Here is a 17987-nt window from a genome sequence, read left to right as displayed (position 1 = left end):
TAACCCTCCAAAGTTCACAGGTCTTGAAGGAGCCACCGTGATGCTCCAGTGGCTTGAGAAAATAGAAAACACTTTCCTCCACACCCAATGCCCCTCAGACAGACGAACCCTATATGCTTCCAGTGTCCTGGAATCTAGAGCGCTTACATGGTGGAATGGAGTAGCTCATGCGCGTGGCGCAGAAGCTGCTTCCAGCATGCTCTGGGAGGAATTTAAGGAAATTCTGACGCGAGAATTCTGCCCTCCCAACGAAGTTAAGCGCCTGGAGGAAGAATTCTGGAACTTGAAGCAATACAGTGGCGAAGCGCGCGAGTACGCGACACGCTTCCACGAGCTAAGCTTACCGGTCCCTCACCTTGTTACCCCTTCACGCCGAGCAATCGAGAAATTCCTTGGGGGTCTCCCCATGGAAATTCAAGATTCTGTATGGGCCAGAAACCCAGTTACCCTCTCTGACGCCATCGAGTTGGCCGCTGTGCTCAGCGACAACCATGTCAGAGCAGGAACCCTGTTCCTGCGGGGAACTGAGAAGACCAAACTCACCAAGACTGCCCCTGAACCAACAGAAACCAAACCTGAACCCTCGAACCGTAACAACCTCAAGCGCAGGCGCAAGGCCTATGCGCTTACCAACCCGCCCATTGTCCAGCAACCCATTTATCAACCTCCAGTTTACGCGCCTAACCCTCTGTCAGCTTACCCAACACCTCCTGTAGCCCACAACTATGCCTTAACCAATCCAGCACTCCCTGCCCCGCCAACTAAGAAACCTTACACAGGAAACCATCCCTTTTGCCCAACCTGTAGATTTCACCACCCAACCCAAACCCCGTGTCGACTTTGTAACCGATGTGGCCGTACTGGTCACACTGCTGAAAACTGTAGAGTCCTTCCCGCCAATCCAATTGCGCCAACACCACCAGTCTACCCGCAGAACCCACAATCAATCTACCAAAACCCACGACCCAGATCGTGCTTTAACTGCGGTGATCCCAGTCATTTCCGGAACGCGTGCCCAAGGCTACAAGTGCAAATCACACAAGCGAATCCGGTGAACCAGATTTCAAACCAAGTAACGCGTGGACGAGCTTTTAACATAACCGCGCACCAAGCGCAAGCGAATAATGACGTAGTTAATGGTACATTTTTGCTTAACGGATTTTATGCTTCTGTACTTTTTGATACTGGCGCCGATCGAAGTTTTATCTCTCGCGTCTTCGAGCAGAAGCTTGCGCGACCGCGCAACAATTTAAAAGAAGATTTTTCAGTTGAATTGGCTAATGGCGAAACTGTTTTAATTAACTCCGTGATTAAGGATTGTACGCTTAACCTTAACGAAAACGATTTTCTAATCGACCTCATCCCCATGCCTCTTGGAAGCTTTGATGTTATTATTGGTATGGACTGGCTCTCGCATAATCGCGCCGAAGTTATTTGCGCCAAGAAGATGATTCGCATACCTCGAGAATATGGTGATCTTCATATTTACGGCGAGAAACCCTCCCGCGGTCTTAAACTTATGTCTTGCGCCGAAGCCCAAAGACTCATGCGGAAGAAGTGTATTGCATTTCTAGCCCATGTGGTTAAACCTGCTGAAGAGAAGAAGCTTCGCGATATCCCTGTTGTGCGTGATGTTCCTGAAGTTTTTCCTGATGATCTTCCTGGTATCCCTCCCGCTCGTGAAGTCGAGTTTCGTGTTGATCTTGTCCCTGGTGCTTCCCCCGTAGCTAAATCTCCTTACCGTCTTGCACCCGCTGAGATGCAAGAATTGGCCAGCCAACTTCAAGAGTTGACTGCTAAAGGATTCATTCGCCCTAGCTCTTCGCCCTGGGGTGCTCCGGTGTTGTTCGTTAAAAAGAAAGATGGATCGTTTCGCATGTGTATTGATTACCGCGAGTTGAACAAACTCACCATTAAAAACCGGTATCCTTTACCGCGTATTGACGACCTCTTTGATCAACTCCAAGGTGCCTCTTGTTTTTCCAAGATTGATCTCCGCTCTGGCTATCACCAGTTGCGCATCCGCGATGAAGATGTTCCGAAGACTGCTTTTCGAACTCGTTATGGCCATTTTGAATTCTTGGTCATGTCCTTCGGTTTAACCAACGCACCCGCCGTTTTCATGGATCTAATGAATCGGGTGTGTAGGCCTTTCTTGGATAAATTCGTGATTGTGTTTATCGATGATGTTCTGGTGTATTCTAAGACCAAGGCCGAGCATGAGCAACATCTTCGGTTGGTGTTGCAAAAGCTTCGAACCGAGCAGCTCTATGCTAAGCTTTCCAAGTGTGAATTTTGGTCGGATGAAGTACAGTTTCTTGGCCATGTTGTTAACAAGATGGGTATCCATGTCGACCCATCCAAAATTGAAGCAATCAAGAACTGGATTACGCCATCCTCTCCTTCTGAGATCCGTTCCTTTTTGGGCTTAGCTGGTTATTACCGGCGCTTCATTTCGAACTTCTCGAAGATCGCTTTGCCTTTAACAGCTCTAACGCACAAAGGTAAACCGTATATTTGGGGCTCGAAGCAAGAAGAAGCCTTTCTAACGCTCAAGCGTTTGTTGTGTGAAGCTCCTGTTCTTGCGCTACCTGAGGGTAATGATGATTTTGTCGTGTACTGCGATGCCTCCAACCAAGGTCTCGGTTGTGTTCTTATGCAACGAGGCAAGGTTATCGCTTACGCATCAAGGCAACTTAAGGTTCATGAAAAGAATTATACAACTCACGATCTCGAACTTGGTGCAGTTGTTTTTGCCTTGAAGATCTGGAGACACTACCTTTATGGTACTAAGTGTATCCTCTACACTGACCATAAAAGCCTTCAGCATATCTTTGATCAAAAGGAACTTAACATGAGACAACGCCGATGGAACGAACTCATCAGCGATTACGATTGTGAGATCCGGTATCATCCTGGTAAGGCTAATGTGGTAGCCGATGCGCTCAGCCGAAAACCCTGCCAACTTAACTGTATCTTGCCGCGCACCCAGCTTCACTTCGCGCCGATCCAAAGCAACCTTGAATCGCGCATTCGTGACGCGCAGCGCGCATCCATCAGTAATGGTAACCTTCGCGCCGAGTTAGCGTGTGGCGCGGAAGCGCACTTTGTCCCTAATCTGAGTGGAATTCTCTGTTATCTTAATCGCATCTGGATTCCCTTTGATGAGAATCTTCGCGCTGATATCCTGAGTGAAGCACACAAATCTCGATATTCTATTCATCCTGGCGCCGATAAGATGTACAAGGATTTGCGCATTACTTATTGGTGGCCCGGTATGAAGAAGGATATTGCTGTGTTCGTAGCTAAATGTCTGACTTGTTCTAAAGTAAAAGCTGAACACCAACGCCCATCTGGTTTGCTCGAACAACCAGAAATTCCTACGTGGAAATGGGAATGTGTAGCGATGGACTTTATTACCAAGTTACCTTTGACAGCAAGCAAACATGATAGCATTTGGGTAATAGTGGATCGATTGACTAAGTCTGCTCACTTCCTGCCCATTCGTGAAAACTACCGTGTTGAGCAACTCGCGCAGCTTTATGTCAAGGAAATTGTCTGCCGCCATGGTACTCCTTTGAGCATCATATCCGATCGCGATGGCCGTTTTATATCTCGCTTTTGGAAATCTCTCCAATCTGCACTAGGAACTCGCTTGGACATGAGTACGGCATATCATCCTCAGACTGACGGTCAGTCTGAGCGAACTATTCAAACTCTTGAGGATATGCTCCGATCTTGTGTTCTTGATTTTGGAGGTAATTGGGATTCGCACCTGCCTTTGATCGAGTTCTCTTATAATAACAGCTATCATTCCAGTATTGGTATGGCCCCATTTGAAGCACTTTACGGTCGTAAGTGCCGCTCCCCGATTTGTTGGAACGAAGTGGGTGAAACTCAAATCACAGGACCCGAACTTGTTCAAGAGACAACCGATAAAATCGCCAAGATCCGTGATCATCTGCTGACTGCCAGAAGCCGACAGAAGAGTTACGCAGATCGTAGGCGGAAGCCTCTCGAATTTCAAGTTGGTGATCTTGTTCTCCTCAAAGTGTCGCCCTGGAAGGTTGTTGTCCGCTTTGGGAAGAAAGGTAAACTTGCTCCTCGTTATGTTGGTCCATTTAAGATTCTTGCGCGTGTGGGAAAAGTTGCCTACAGACTTGACCTGCCGCCCGCGCTCAGTAATGTGCATCCAACGTTCCATGCATCCAATCTCAAGAAGTGTTTAGCTGACGAGAACCTTCACATTCCACTTGATGAAGTTCAAGTTGATGAAACTATGCATTTCGTTGAGAAGCCTGTTGAGATTATGGATCGCGAGGTTAAGCAAACCAAGCGCAGTCGTATCCCTATCGTGAAAGTTCGTTGGGAGTCCAAGCGCGGAGCCGAGTTTACATGGGAAAGGGAAGATCAAATGAAGATCAAGTACCCGCACCTGTTCTCTGCGCAACCTACTTCGAGATAAATTTCGGGACGAAATTTCTTAAAGTAGGGGAGACTGTGACATCTGCCCTGATCCGACCCGACCCAGGTACCCGTTTCTCCGATCCGATCTCTTTCTTTTATGGTTTAATATTTATTTTTACTTATATTTTACTTTTACTAATAATATATATTTTCCTTCCCGCCTCTTTCTCTCTCTTTCTTTCCGCCGTCCCGTCCCTCTTCCTTCTCTCTTTCCGCCTTCTTTTCCCTCTTGTCGCCGTCCCGCCCTTACGCCTTGTTTCCCTCTTTTTCTTCTCTTTGCTTGTCCTTTGTTCCTTCCCGCCTAAGGTTGTCTGCGCAGCTCCACGCGCCAGACCCCTTACAAGGAATCCTGCGTGAAGACCATCTGTTTCAGCGTTACGCGAAATGAACTCTTCTCGCAGCGCGCTAAGAATTGTAAATCTTCTCGCAGCGCGCGAAGGACGGTAGTTCTTCCCGCGACGCGCTAAGGATTTGTAGTTCTTCTCGCAGCGCGCTAAGGATCGTAGTTCATCCCTCGACGCGCGAAGAATTATAGTTCTTCCCGCGGCGCGCTAGGAATTTTAGTTCCTCCCGCGGCGCGCTAAGAAATGTGACTCTTCCCGCGGCGCGCTTAGAAATGTAGTTCTTTCCGCGACGCGTTAAGGTTAGTTCTGTCTGCCTTCGCGCTCGCGCTCTCTTGACCTTTTGTGTCAGCCTTCTCGCGCTAAACCCTTTGAGTTTTCTTCTGTTTAATCTAGCCGTTGCTTTTGAGTTGTCTTATTTTTTTGAGCTGTTGACCTAATCTGCTTTATGTCTGAAAAGTTACTTTCGGCGCAGCATGCGCACCAACCCCATTGGTTGGCAGATAAAGTGACTGACATAATCTTTTGAGATCTGCTTTTGCCATGCTTGACCTGTACCTTTATCTGATCCGCCCATGCTTTTTACTGTTCCCTGACAGCTTTATCTTGCTCCCTGCAGCTGCCATATCTTTTGATATCTTTTGCTTTTGGATTCTTATGCTTTTTGATATCTTTTGCTGATCCTGTTAAAAATCCTTTCCCCTTTTCTAGGGATTATGTCTCCTAGGGTTTTCCTATAAATAATAATAATATTTCAACACTACACACACAAAACACTTAATCTCTCCTGTTCTCTTGCTCCTTGCTCTCTCTGCCGTCTCCCTCTCTGCCTCCGTCTTCCTCCCTGTTCTGCCCTGCTTTTCCGGTAATATATATATATTATATATAATAATTTACTTATTAATTATGCTAACTTATAATCAAGACTTAAAACAAATCATTAAAACAATAATCTTATTTATAGGTTAACTTGTGCTTGTTTAAAGTTGGTTCTTGCTTTATCTTACACCGCATCGTTTATCATGTGAGTAATCTCGTACCTAATCCCTTTTTATTTTAATGTTTTGGGATGTTCATGTGTTCATACAAACTTAGAGTCTTAAACTGTTTATGAACTTTAGTCGCGCAGTATCCCATGTGTTGAGGACGTAGACTTGGCTGTTTATTTGTATGTGTGGATCATTAACCGTCTTGTCGGTCTATTCCGCAGTTTTCATGGTACCATTAGATGAACACGGGAGAACTATCGTTTATGATTTTCTCTTTTGTTTACACATGCACAGTTAGTCTTGTTTGTGAGCTCAATTGTGAGCACTGGCAGTCTTATGAATCTTAGAGTTGGTCCCGATCAGATTACACCCTTGTTGAAAACCAGACATACACATGTTGCGCGCAGATTTATTGTTATCTATGTATTGTATTAAACTTGATTTCTCACCAACACGCAAGTGTTTGACGTTTATTTTAACACATGTTCAGGTTTGCAGTAGCTGTTTTGGAGCTTGTGGACACGTAGGAAGTTTTCTTTATTTTGGACCTAGATTAAAATGTATCAAGACAAGTTATTGCTGTTCGAATATTATGATTTATAATATATTGATTTATGTTGGTTTATTTATATCTCTTGTTTACCCTGCGCGTGCGCGAATGAATGTATTTATTAAATATTGACACCCAATAGTGTCACGAGTAATGAAACAATATGTGGCGCCCCGATGTATAATCCGCCTTTGGTCGGGGTGTTACAGGGGGGGGGTTGATGAATGATAGAAAGGCCCAAACTTCAAAGGGTCATAACTTGGCCGTGCTATGATTGGAGTTATGAGACCTATAACCAGCAGAGGAAAGGCATCGACTAGCAAATGTTCACTCGTATACTATTATGATCAGTAAGGAAGCAAATGAGTAACATTTTTCTTTCTTTTCGGATTTTCTGTGAACCATTTGAAACTACTAACGGGTATCTTGATGACGATACAAATTATTTTTGTTTTATTTTTGGGATTTTGTGGGGCCTTTAGCCGGTAGCTAGTGACTGAGTTTTCTTTATTAGAAGTTCATAGATAAAAATCAATTTTCAAGTAATGTTATTGAGTTGACCAGATGATCAACATAGTCCCCGCTCTCATCACATCGCCAACGCCCATCTTACACCATCTTAAGTACGATCAAACTTCGTCACCTCCCTCCTTATTAGCGATTGACGACACCCACTAATGCTCGCCTTTCACCTTTGTTCTTTTAACATATTCCTTTTTTCTTCTTTATTTAGAAGAGTTATCAGATTTAGATTCTCATGTCATTTTCACTGTATTTTTAGATGGTGTAATGTTTTTTTTATCGGTTTGTTTCAATTAATGATTTATTTTTACTATAATAAAATTTTTGGGTTCATTAACTTCTAGGGTTTCATATTTTCTTAACACCTTTTAGGATTTCATTTAAATTTACTAAAAACTTGTGTCGTAATTATATTTTTAAAAGCATGGCAAGGTCTTGAATAACACATCTAAATGTTCGAGATCACTTACATCTACAAAATAGTTCTTCAAACTAAAGAAAATGGTTTTTTTTTTTAACTTCTATTTATACCAATCAGATTCATCTAATACCCATTATGAGGATCGAACCTTCATCCCTTAGATAGAGTGGGACACCAATGCCGTCAAGCCAAAGCCCTTTAATAATACTTGAGATTAATAAGCATAAATAGAAACTTAAAAAGGTTATAAGAATGAGAAGTTTATACAAATTATAAAATGGAATGATTTATATTTTGAAGAAGTCTTTACCTTTCTAAACGGTGATGGTTTTAAGTTACTTTATTGTAAAAAGCACGTTTAATATAAAAGTCGAGTTCAAAATTGTGGTTGCCGGTTTTTTAAACAATTATAGTTATGGGTCATGTTATTCTATAAAGGGGGATAAAAATAAGAAGGAGAAGGATTTGTAGACAAAAAAAACCCTACAAAAAATAGTAAAAAATTAATAAAAAAATCATAACTCAAAATTTAATAAAAAATGAAAAAAGTAGAAATACAAAAATGTTTCCACCGTCTTACTCGTTCTAAAAAAAAGAAACAATGTTGAGGAAAAAGATCACTGAGTCTTTTATTTATCATTGTCGCACCCCAACCTAAGACGGAGATGCCGAGGCGAGATCCGATTGTTCACAGCTCGAAGATACTATCATAATATAAATGTGACAATATCTATGTAATTATTTTATTTCAAATGTATACACAATATCCAAATATAACAAAACAATTCAAATAAATATATATAACAAATTTAAATTCATATTTGTCTTCATTAAAACCCTAAAGTCTTTCTAAGTGTTCATACTTCAACTTCAATTCAATAGCAACCTGGATATGCGTAGAACACAAAGTTTGTCAACAATGCATGTTAAGTGAGTTTATCACCAGTTTTTGCAATAAAATAATGTTAATATAATAAATAAGAGAAATAAGCAAAACGTAATAAAGGCGGTAATGAAATCAAACCATGAGCAAATAAGTTGTCGATTAAACCATTGCCAAGCGAATCGGGCGCTGGTAAATCAACCATGAGCAAATAACAATAAGACCGTTGCCAAGCGAATCAGGCGTTGGTTAATAATATAAGAACCCAATACATGGAGATATGCGGGAACTCTCCGAGCACGAATGCGCACATAAACAAGTAAGCACATAACAAGTATATTTGATTAATCACACACAATTACACGTTTGCTATTTTTGTTATATATGTATAATATGATATACGCATATGTCCCCAAAACGTTGTGAAAATTGAGTAAAATAGGGGAATGATAAAACTCACCTTAAATTAATGACAAGCGATTAATAAATGTGATTAAACGAGCTAACGGATAAGCGAGTCGTCCACTACACGTCAAATGATATAAACAAATCAGAATCCGGAACTCTGAGATATGATAATATAAGTAAAAACAAACTCATGGCCACTTGAATCAATCCAAACGGACGTTTAGAACTCAAATTATGTTATATTTAAGATTTAAGCGAGCTGGTACTGACTAGAATCCGAACAACGAGTCGGAAGTCGGGTTTTGGTTAGTAGCCTTAAAATTATGTTACGAAAATAAAAGTCTTCTGAACCGAATGTTGAATCCGACCAGAAGTATGAGAAAACGTTAAGTCAAGTTATTGACTATTTTGCCCTTAAACGAGCTTGACTCGAATTGACCCGTCAATACCCCTCAATCTCAGAAATTGATTGAGGGTTATCGACAAGTGAGTATTGATGAACGTTTGATCAGTCAACAACTTACCCGGATAGTGTTTGTATTAGCGAGAAATCGAGGTCAAAGGTTTAACGAATGCCAAAGTCAAACTGCAGCTCTTAGTCTTCAAGTAAACGAGCAAAAACGAGCAAGAAAACGTCGGTTGAGAGTAGGTGACCGCTGGGAATGCTTAGTTGGAGTAAACTTTAGGGTTTGGAGTTATGATGTGTTTATATAGGGTTAAATCAACTTATTGGACAAGAAACGGGTCAATTTTGATAACCAAATCACGTAATTAAAGATGAAATCGAGCCTTGAATCCATCAATATATTGATATAATTACAGAGTATGAACCTAGATATCATTCCCTAGCAGATACGAAGATCGAACTCAAAAATAGCTGATCTGACAGGGCTTCGCACCGTGCGAAGGTTTTACCCCTCATCCTTTGCGCCGCGCGAAGGGGGGATTTCCACCAGATTTCCATTTTTGGCAGTTTTAGTCCCTGTAGTTCGAAAAATGCATTTTAAGCCTTTTTAAGAGATTTTAAGAGTTTCTAAGGGCTATTTGGCACAAATGAAAGTTAAGGAATTATAAAATAAGATAAAAATAATTATTTCACTAATAAATTCAAAATTTTATTAATAAGAAAATCCGAATAATGTTCGTAACCTGACAAACGAATACAAATATGAATATGGAAAACCCGAAATGTTACAATCATTGTGTTTTTTATTTATTTTCGTCATTGATTGTGTCATTTTTTCATGAAATTATGTCATTTTTTTATATTGTGTTACAATGTTGTAAAAGTCGCTAGGCGGTCCTTAGACGGCTGACCCCCTTGTAGGGATTACTCGGAGTACTCGGGCATGATAAATATAACATAAAATAATTATTGGATATTATATATATATATATATATATATATATATATGTTAAAGCAAGCGTAATTGATATCAAAATAAGCATAATTCATATGAAAAAAAATATTATCTATATATATATATATATATTTATATATATATATATATATATATATATATATATATTGGTGGCCGAGTAATCCAGAGTACTCCAACTTTTGACCGAGTTGGACCTTGGCGAGTAATGGTGGCCAAGTTGGGAAAAGGTGCCAAGGTTTATGTCCGAGGACTTTGGAATCCGACTTTTACAACACTGTTGTGTTATATTACTCAACATTGTGCTATATTTTGCGATATATTGTGTCTTTTTTTATTTATAATTGTATCTTTTGCTAATTTTCATCATTGTGTCTTTTTCGTAGCTTTATGTCTTTTCGCCATTTTTTTTTGAACGAGAATGACGAGAGAAACATTTTAGTTTTTAAAATTTTTTCGTTTTTTATTTATATTTTGAGTTATGATTTTTTTTTAGTTTTCTTTTGAGAGTATTTTTTTGTGGCCACAAATCTTTTTTGGACTTCTCATTTTTATCTCCCTTTGTATTTTAACTTTCCCCATATAGTTATATAATATGGGTTTGGATCAAATGCAGATAGATTAAACTTACTAAACGTGTGAATTACAGTAAAAATAGTAAGGGTGTGGTGACAATCTTGTAAATACGTGGTCGATATCACTGATTAATTGAAGATTGCTTCGTTACCCATGTTTCTCTCTTGTGTTGATTTTGCCAATCGATTGAATCTGATCAATCAATTGAATCTGGTTTCAACCAATTTAAGTTATGTTGATCAATTGAAGCTTGCGTATTTACAAGTTTTCGTTTTCGCTTATGTTGATCAATTAATTGGAAGTTTTCAGTATTGATTGAATCGCATCATCGTACAATAGTTTCATTTTCTATTTTGATTTCAATAGTTTCATTCGATTTTGTTTTCTATTAAATAGAGCAGCTCTTTTCATATCTAGACTAATTACAAAACTAAATATTGTGAGCAAACATATAACTAGGGTAATTGTGTTTTAAAATTGAAGTAAAGTAATTTATTAACGATAGTTACTATAATTATAAAATAACCATTATAACAAAAATAATTACTCTATATGTGTATAAATGATAGTTACTTTAGTAACGTTACACGACATAATTACTGTACATATCTTACTAATATATTAAAGCAAGATGATTCTCTTCAGATGTCTTTATTCTAGCCTATCTACATAGGATTCCATGCAATCACATTTCCATATCAATAATTTCCACATATTCACAATTACTTTTAATCCATTAAATTAAAATAAACATTCCAATTTAATTCAATTAATTCTACAATTAAATCTATTTATTCAAATTAATGTAGTTAACTCCATGATTAAGTCTATTTATTCCGATTAATAACCACCTTGTCAATGATTTAATTTACTCTTGAGGAAAGAAGAAGAGCCGGTGAATGATGGTCAAACCGAATGTTCTTTAAGTTTTATTTATTTACTTATTAATAAAATGACATGAAAAATGTTATAAAAATTTAGATATCTCTGAAATTATTTATAAAAAACACTCTAAAAGAAAAAAAAAATAACGTTCTTTAGAACAATTAGGAACATTTAAAAAAATTAATAAAGTTGTTTACAAATAGATTTTCGAAAACTTAATGTGATACAGTTTAAAGTTGGTATGTATTTGTAAACTTAGTTTTCAGTTAATATTACAAAATCTTTTACTAATATGTGTTTTTTATTTTTTTTCAGATCTAATGGTTCATTTATGTTATATTATTTTCTTATTCATTGCATTGTTTATTTATAAAGTATTTTCTTTTTATGTTATAAATACAGTTTAATATCTTTTGTAACATCTGAGGGTAAAAAATTATGTCAAATATTTGTGTTGACTGAATGCGTAGTTTATATTTTATATTGTTTGTTGAAATTTTTTTCACCCATGTGTAACACGGGTTATTATCCTAGTAAAGCACTATTATAACAAAGTGTAACTACTTGTATATTTAGTATTTACTCAACGGATGCTTGTTATTTTGTGGCGTAATTATTTTTACAAGTAAAGCAATTATTTTTATAACAATTATAATTATTTTTATTCTTATAAATAACGTAATAATTTTATGACTAGAGTAATTTCTTATCATTAAGGTATAACTTGATTTGATTAAAATTTGGTCGAGTAAAGTGCCATTTTCGTCCTTATGGTTTGACAAATAATGCGAATTTAGTCCAAAAAGTTTATTTTTTGCATATGGACTCTCCACGTTTTCCAATTCTTGCCAATTACATTTAAATCACTAGCCCCGTTAATTTTAATCGTTAAGTCAGGGAAGTCAGGGGTAGACATGTCTTTTCACTCTTTCTTTATTATATGAGTAAATTGCCAAAATCATCCCTGAGGTTTGATCACATTTGCGAATTTCGTCTAAAAATATTTTTTCGCAAGTAGACCCTCGATTTTTCCCAACCGTTGTTGTTGTTGTTATGTGTTTGTTCGATGACATATATAACATCTCACGATTCCTATATTTGAATCCAATATAGTATCCGTTTGTTTATTCTTCTTTATTTTTAGTCATATAAAGGGTTTAGCTCAGTGTAATAATAATAATAATTTAAACAAGCATGTAAAAGGACAATAACACCGCTGAGTTAACGTTGAATTTAGACCGAGTTAACAATTTGGACGAAATTGGCAACGGTTGGGAAAATTACTCATATGACTACTTGCGAAAGAAAATATTTTTGGATGAAATTCACAAATGTGGCCAAACCCAGGGACGATTTTGGCAATTTACTCATATAATAAATAAAGAGTGAAAAGACATGTCTACCCCTGACTTAACGATTAAATTTAACAGGGTTAGTGATTTGGATGTAATTGGCAAGAATTGGAAAACGTGGTGGGTCCGTATGCAAAAAATAAACTTTTTGAACTAAATTCGTATTATGCGCCAAACCACAAGAACGAAAATAACACTTTACTCAATTTGGTCATCACCATTTTCTTGAGTTTGTAGACTTTGCACGAGTTATGAGTTAAATCATGATCGTTGATCAGGGCATTGGGTTGAAAAGGTATATAAATCTCAACTGTCCATCTATAAGTGATACGTGACCAACCAAAAGTTTAGCATCGAATAAGAATAAATTCCATTCGAAGATGAGAACAAATTCCTTAAAGTGGACAATGATGCTTCAAACTCAAGCAACCAATCCCGCTGGTATACATATACTAAAAAAAAACCAACTCTTTAATTCGATTTAGAGCACAAACTATAGAATGACATTAATATTAATGGACTAAAAGTTAAATCTTAGCTTTATTTTACTTTTTGATGCACATGCTTTTGAGTAGTTAAATACCGGGTAGATCTAATACATATTCTTCTATTATTTTATTGCATACATAAAGTCTCATGATTATTTCGAAGTAATGCATGTTAAAGAAACAAAAATTGTTACGTGTGGAATAATTAGTTCGACACTCTAAATTGTTACGTGTCTATTTTGGATCGAGAAAAAAAAAAAAATTACCATTACACTATATGGTTATATACTCGTTTCAATTAAAATATCTAACATCATATCACTTTTAATATTAAACATTGGAGAATGTTAATTAAATAAACCAGTCAAGATCATCAAGGGATACATATGAAAACTTTGTTGATGGTCAAACTAATAGATCGACGGACATATTTACAGGGAACCGTGCATTTTCATCATCTTTTACGAGAACAATGTGCCAACAAATTCCACTGGGATTTTTCATAATACAGTTCTCGATTTGAATCCTACCAGACTCTTCATTCGTCGGTTAACGTTAGCCAATCCCTGACACTATTCACTTGGAATAAGTGGGTGATCTTGGACTGGATTTCAGCTCAGTCATATATTGGTGGGACCATTCGCTACAGACTATTTGTCAATAAAACCTTTCTTAAATAAGCTACACAACGTAGTAACCAGTTCACTAGGTATTTTAAGAATAAAAATGACAACCTCCTGGTATTTCAAATGACAAATCGTTGTTCGGACGTGGTTTTGCATTAATAGTTAATAATACGATGTTAGCAGGTTTGTTGGAATTTGTGCCCTTGAATTTTACGTACTCTCCATCAGCACCGGCATCAAGCTTGCTTAGCATTAAATCCTGAACATAGCTTAAAATCAATGCCATATGCCGATTGGATTCTCCAACTTGAGGCAGGCTCGTATGCGCAATTGGTTTCATGTATGTGCATATCATGTCATGTGCACACATGCAAATGTTGTTTTTTTAATGTGTTGCACTCCTAGCCATAGACACATAAACGCTTTGCATGCACATCTAGCCCTTTGGGTCACGTGTACACATATAGATATCATGTGGGTATATAAAAGTAGTTTATTTGTAATATGTGTTTTTGATATGTGGACACATGTAGTTTAGTTTATTTGTTTTTTTTATCTAGTTGTTAATTATCTCTTCTATAAATATATATAAGGTATTATTTGATTAAATTTCCTTATATATCTATCTTAAAATATGTAATCTTATAAATATTTATCAATAAATCAAAATCTATTCATCTGTGGGGAATAATTCAAAAATCAATTGGAAAAGTTCATTACTACTTTGAGGGCTAAAAAAGTACGAAGACGTTAAAATACTCACATACAAATAGACTCTTAGACCATCTCCAATGGTTGGTTTATCTTGGTTCAAACCAACCCCAATCATTGGAGTGGTTTGTAACATTCGTCAATTTTCGATTCGTGTTCGTATTGTAAACCCGACCCGACCCGTTGGGTCGTTTCGATGTATTAAATATATTTTAATAAAGTGATTCCCGACATTTAATGTTCTTTATTCGTTGTTCATTGTTATGTTTATAAATTCTCGAACCTTAACGTTAATCGAGCCGCGCGAGTAAAACGCGTAAATAATCCAAAACTGAAGACCTTATAATATAAAGTTTGGGCAAAAAGTGTAAACTCTAAAAACTTATTATAGCTTAAAAGATATTAAACATCATTTAAAATGTTTATGAAACTGCAGGGTCCAAAATGTAAATAATATTTAAATTATATTATTAAATAAACCCAACTCTATCCCGTCCCCACCCCCCCCCCCCACCTCACGTTTTACCGGCCTCCGGAATCGGCACCGGAGGTAACCCAAACACCACCAAACTTCGTCATTTTAACCAAATAAATATGTAAACGCGTTTCTCCGTCAATATAAAACATTAACCAACAAGTTAATTGCGTTTATTCGCCGTAAATAGACCCGTAATGGTCGCCGGAAAATCCGGATAATCAAATCAACGAATTAATGTGAAGACGCTCCTCCACCTAGTATAAATAGACGCCTAAACTCATAAACAACTCGCTCGTTCCTCTCAATCCCCCTCTAATACACCGATTTGTCTGTAATTGGGAGCTTTCTTATTACTTTTCCGACAACTGGGTTTCGGTCAAAACAAAATCTTATAAGGTAATTAATATATGCTTGTTAATGTCGTTACACCAATAAACAAAACCCCTAGTCTAATTATAACGAACATGGAACAGAAACCCCAATTGATAAATTAGGGTTTATGTTCTTGAAGATGAAGAAGATGAAGTTGAACATCTGTTTAAAGTAAACAGTTTTCATAACTTCATTGAATTGTTTCCTAGTCCAACTGGTTAAATCGTTAACATTGTAAACATGAGACCCGGGTTCGAAATCCGGGTCAAGCGTTTTTTTTTCTTTTTGTGTTGGGCCCTGTATTGTTATTATTATTATTAAAATCCATTTCAAAGCTAATGGTATATTTAAGTATTAAAAACCATACTATAAACGAATATTGTCACCAGAGCAGTTGGATAATACCCAGAACTTATACCACCAAGACCCGGGTTCGAAACCCGGGTCAATCGCATATTTTTTTTATTAAACATTTTTCCAGTTTATTATTAATTAATAAATCATTTTAATCAATTAATAATCATAATAAATTTATAAAAACCTTTTTAAATTAAATAAAAATTATGTAAATTAACTATAAAATATATCTCACCATTTTACATATAAATATCAAGTTTCTCGTTTTCATAAGTCGTTATTAAAAATCGTGTAATAATCGCAAAGTAAACTTTAATTCTCTAAAAATCGTTTTGTTAAAGCAACAATTATATTTTCGACTTGTAAACAATAGTTCAAGCTTTTCGAACATATAAACTTTGTTTTCTCGCCATTAAAGTGCTTAAATTGTACTAATAACCAAGTTGTCGTTAAAACATAAATAATAATATAATAATCTAAGAGCCATAAGATTCGTAATAAAATAATAACTATCTTCTAAAACTATCATACAATTAAACAACCTTAAAATCCCGATGGAATAGCCGTTAAAAGTCATGTTTATTCTTATTTATAGTTCGTACGGATTGATTGCTTCGGTTCCTTTGACGCCTTCAAGTTATTCTTATTCCTTTTTCACTTCAATTACTAAGGTGAGTTTTTCACCACCCCGTTTTAATGTTTTGGGGTAGCATATGTATCCTTATAAAGATTCAAGTGTTATTTCTTCTATTACAAAACTACAATTCGTATATGGACTTGTGTGTTACTTGTATTACTTGCGTGAATATTACTTGCACGATTGGGAAGCCTCATTAAGTATGATTATACGCCGCCCCCCTTTGCATTCTGGTCCATTTGTATCGAGTGGAAAATGGCCTCATTATCCAAGTACGTTGGTTGTTACCAACTGGAAAGGACCTTGCTTGCGCGATTATCCAAGTACATTGGTTGTACCAACTGGAAAGGACTTACTTGCTCGTTTATCACATGTCTATGAATTGTATGGTTTTTATGTACGTATTTAAACTGTGGAAACTCACCAGCTATATTTATAGCTGACCATATTTTATACATATGTTACAGGTACCGTGATTAGAGGTTGAAGTATTGAAGACACTTAGATTACTTAGGGTATTTCAATAAAAGAACTATTGTTATGGTTATGTTTTGGTTTGAACTTGTATTGTTACTTTCGAACTTGTGTTACTTGGCTTATTAAATGAATTAATGTTATTATGGTCACTTAATAGTGCCACGTGTGTTTGAGCAATCTGTACGTCACACTCGGGCGTTTCTGTTTAAGCCGGGGTGTTACATGGTTGGTTCAAACCAAAATCCAATATTTGAGGTTTGGTTTTTCAAACTATCAAAACCCATTCATTGTGGGCCCCAATATCACATCTTTCACCCCATATATATATATATATATATATATATATATATATATATATATATATATATATATATATATATATATATATCCATTATATATATATATAATATATTAAAGTATTATATATATATATATATATATTTTATATATATATAATATATTAAAGTATTATATATATATATATATATATATATATATATATAATTATATATCTTTTAAAATTTATGTATTTTTTTGTTTGTGTATTTTTTGCGTAACGGCTAGTTTAACGATTAAATTTTTTAACGGCTAGTTTTTTAATGTTTTTATTATCTATTTTACGTTGTTTAATTCGAATAAAAAAACATAACAAGAAATCCTATAAAAAACATTCATAACATGGGCCGCCATAACAGATTGGTCGAATGATGAAGATGAACCACATGAACCGTCATTTCATTGACCAACATCTGATTTCCAAGCGTACATGAAACGGTTCACGGATTTACGTAATCATCATGCACTTTAGAATGATTGAATGGAACATTTGTGGACGGTGTAGAATAATAATAATTCATAGGTTTTATTATTAGGCAAAAGTTTCAAGTTATCTCTCTTTCATTTTGTTAGAGTAATTGTCATTTTAAATTATATTTTTTTATCTATTTGTTATATTTTAGTTAATCTACTTTTTACTATTTTTTTATTATATTGCTATTTATTTAAATAAAATTATAAAAATTAAATATTTTATTATATTGTGAAATTCTTATTTAAAATAAATGTAAA

Source organism: Bidens hawaiensis, unplaced genomic scaffold (genome assembly GCF_021521415.1).
Source record: "Bidens hawaiensis isolate Kalapana, Puna unplaced genomic scaffold, B.hawaiensis_p1.1 tig00045496_1, whole genome shotgun sequence".
Taxonomy (NCBI): Eukaryota; Viridiplantae; Streptophyta; class Magnoliopsida; order Asterales; family Asteraceae; genus Bidens; species Bidens hawaiensis.
Note: the sequence above shows the minus strand (reverse complement) of the source record.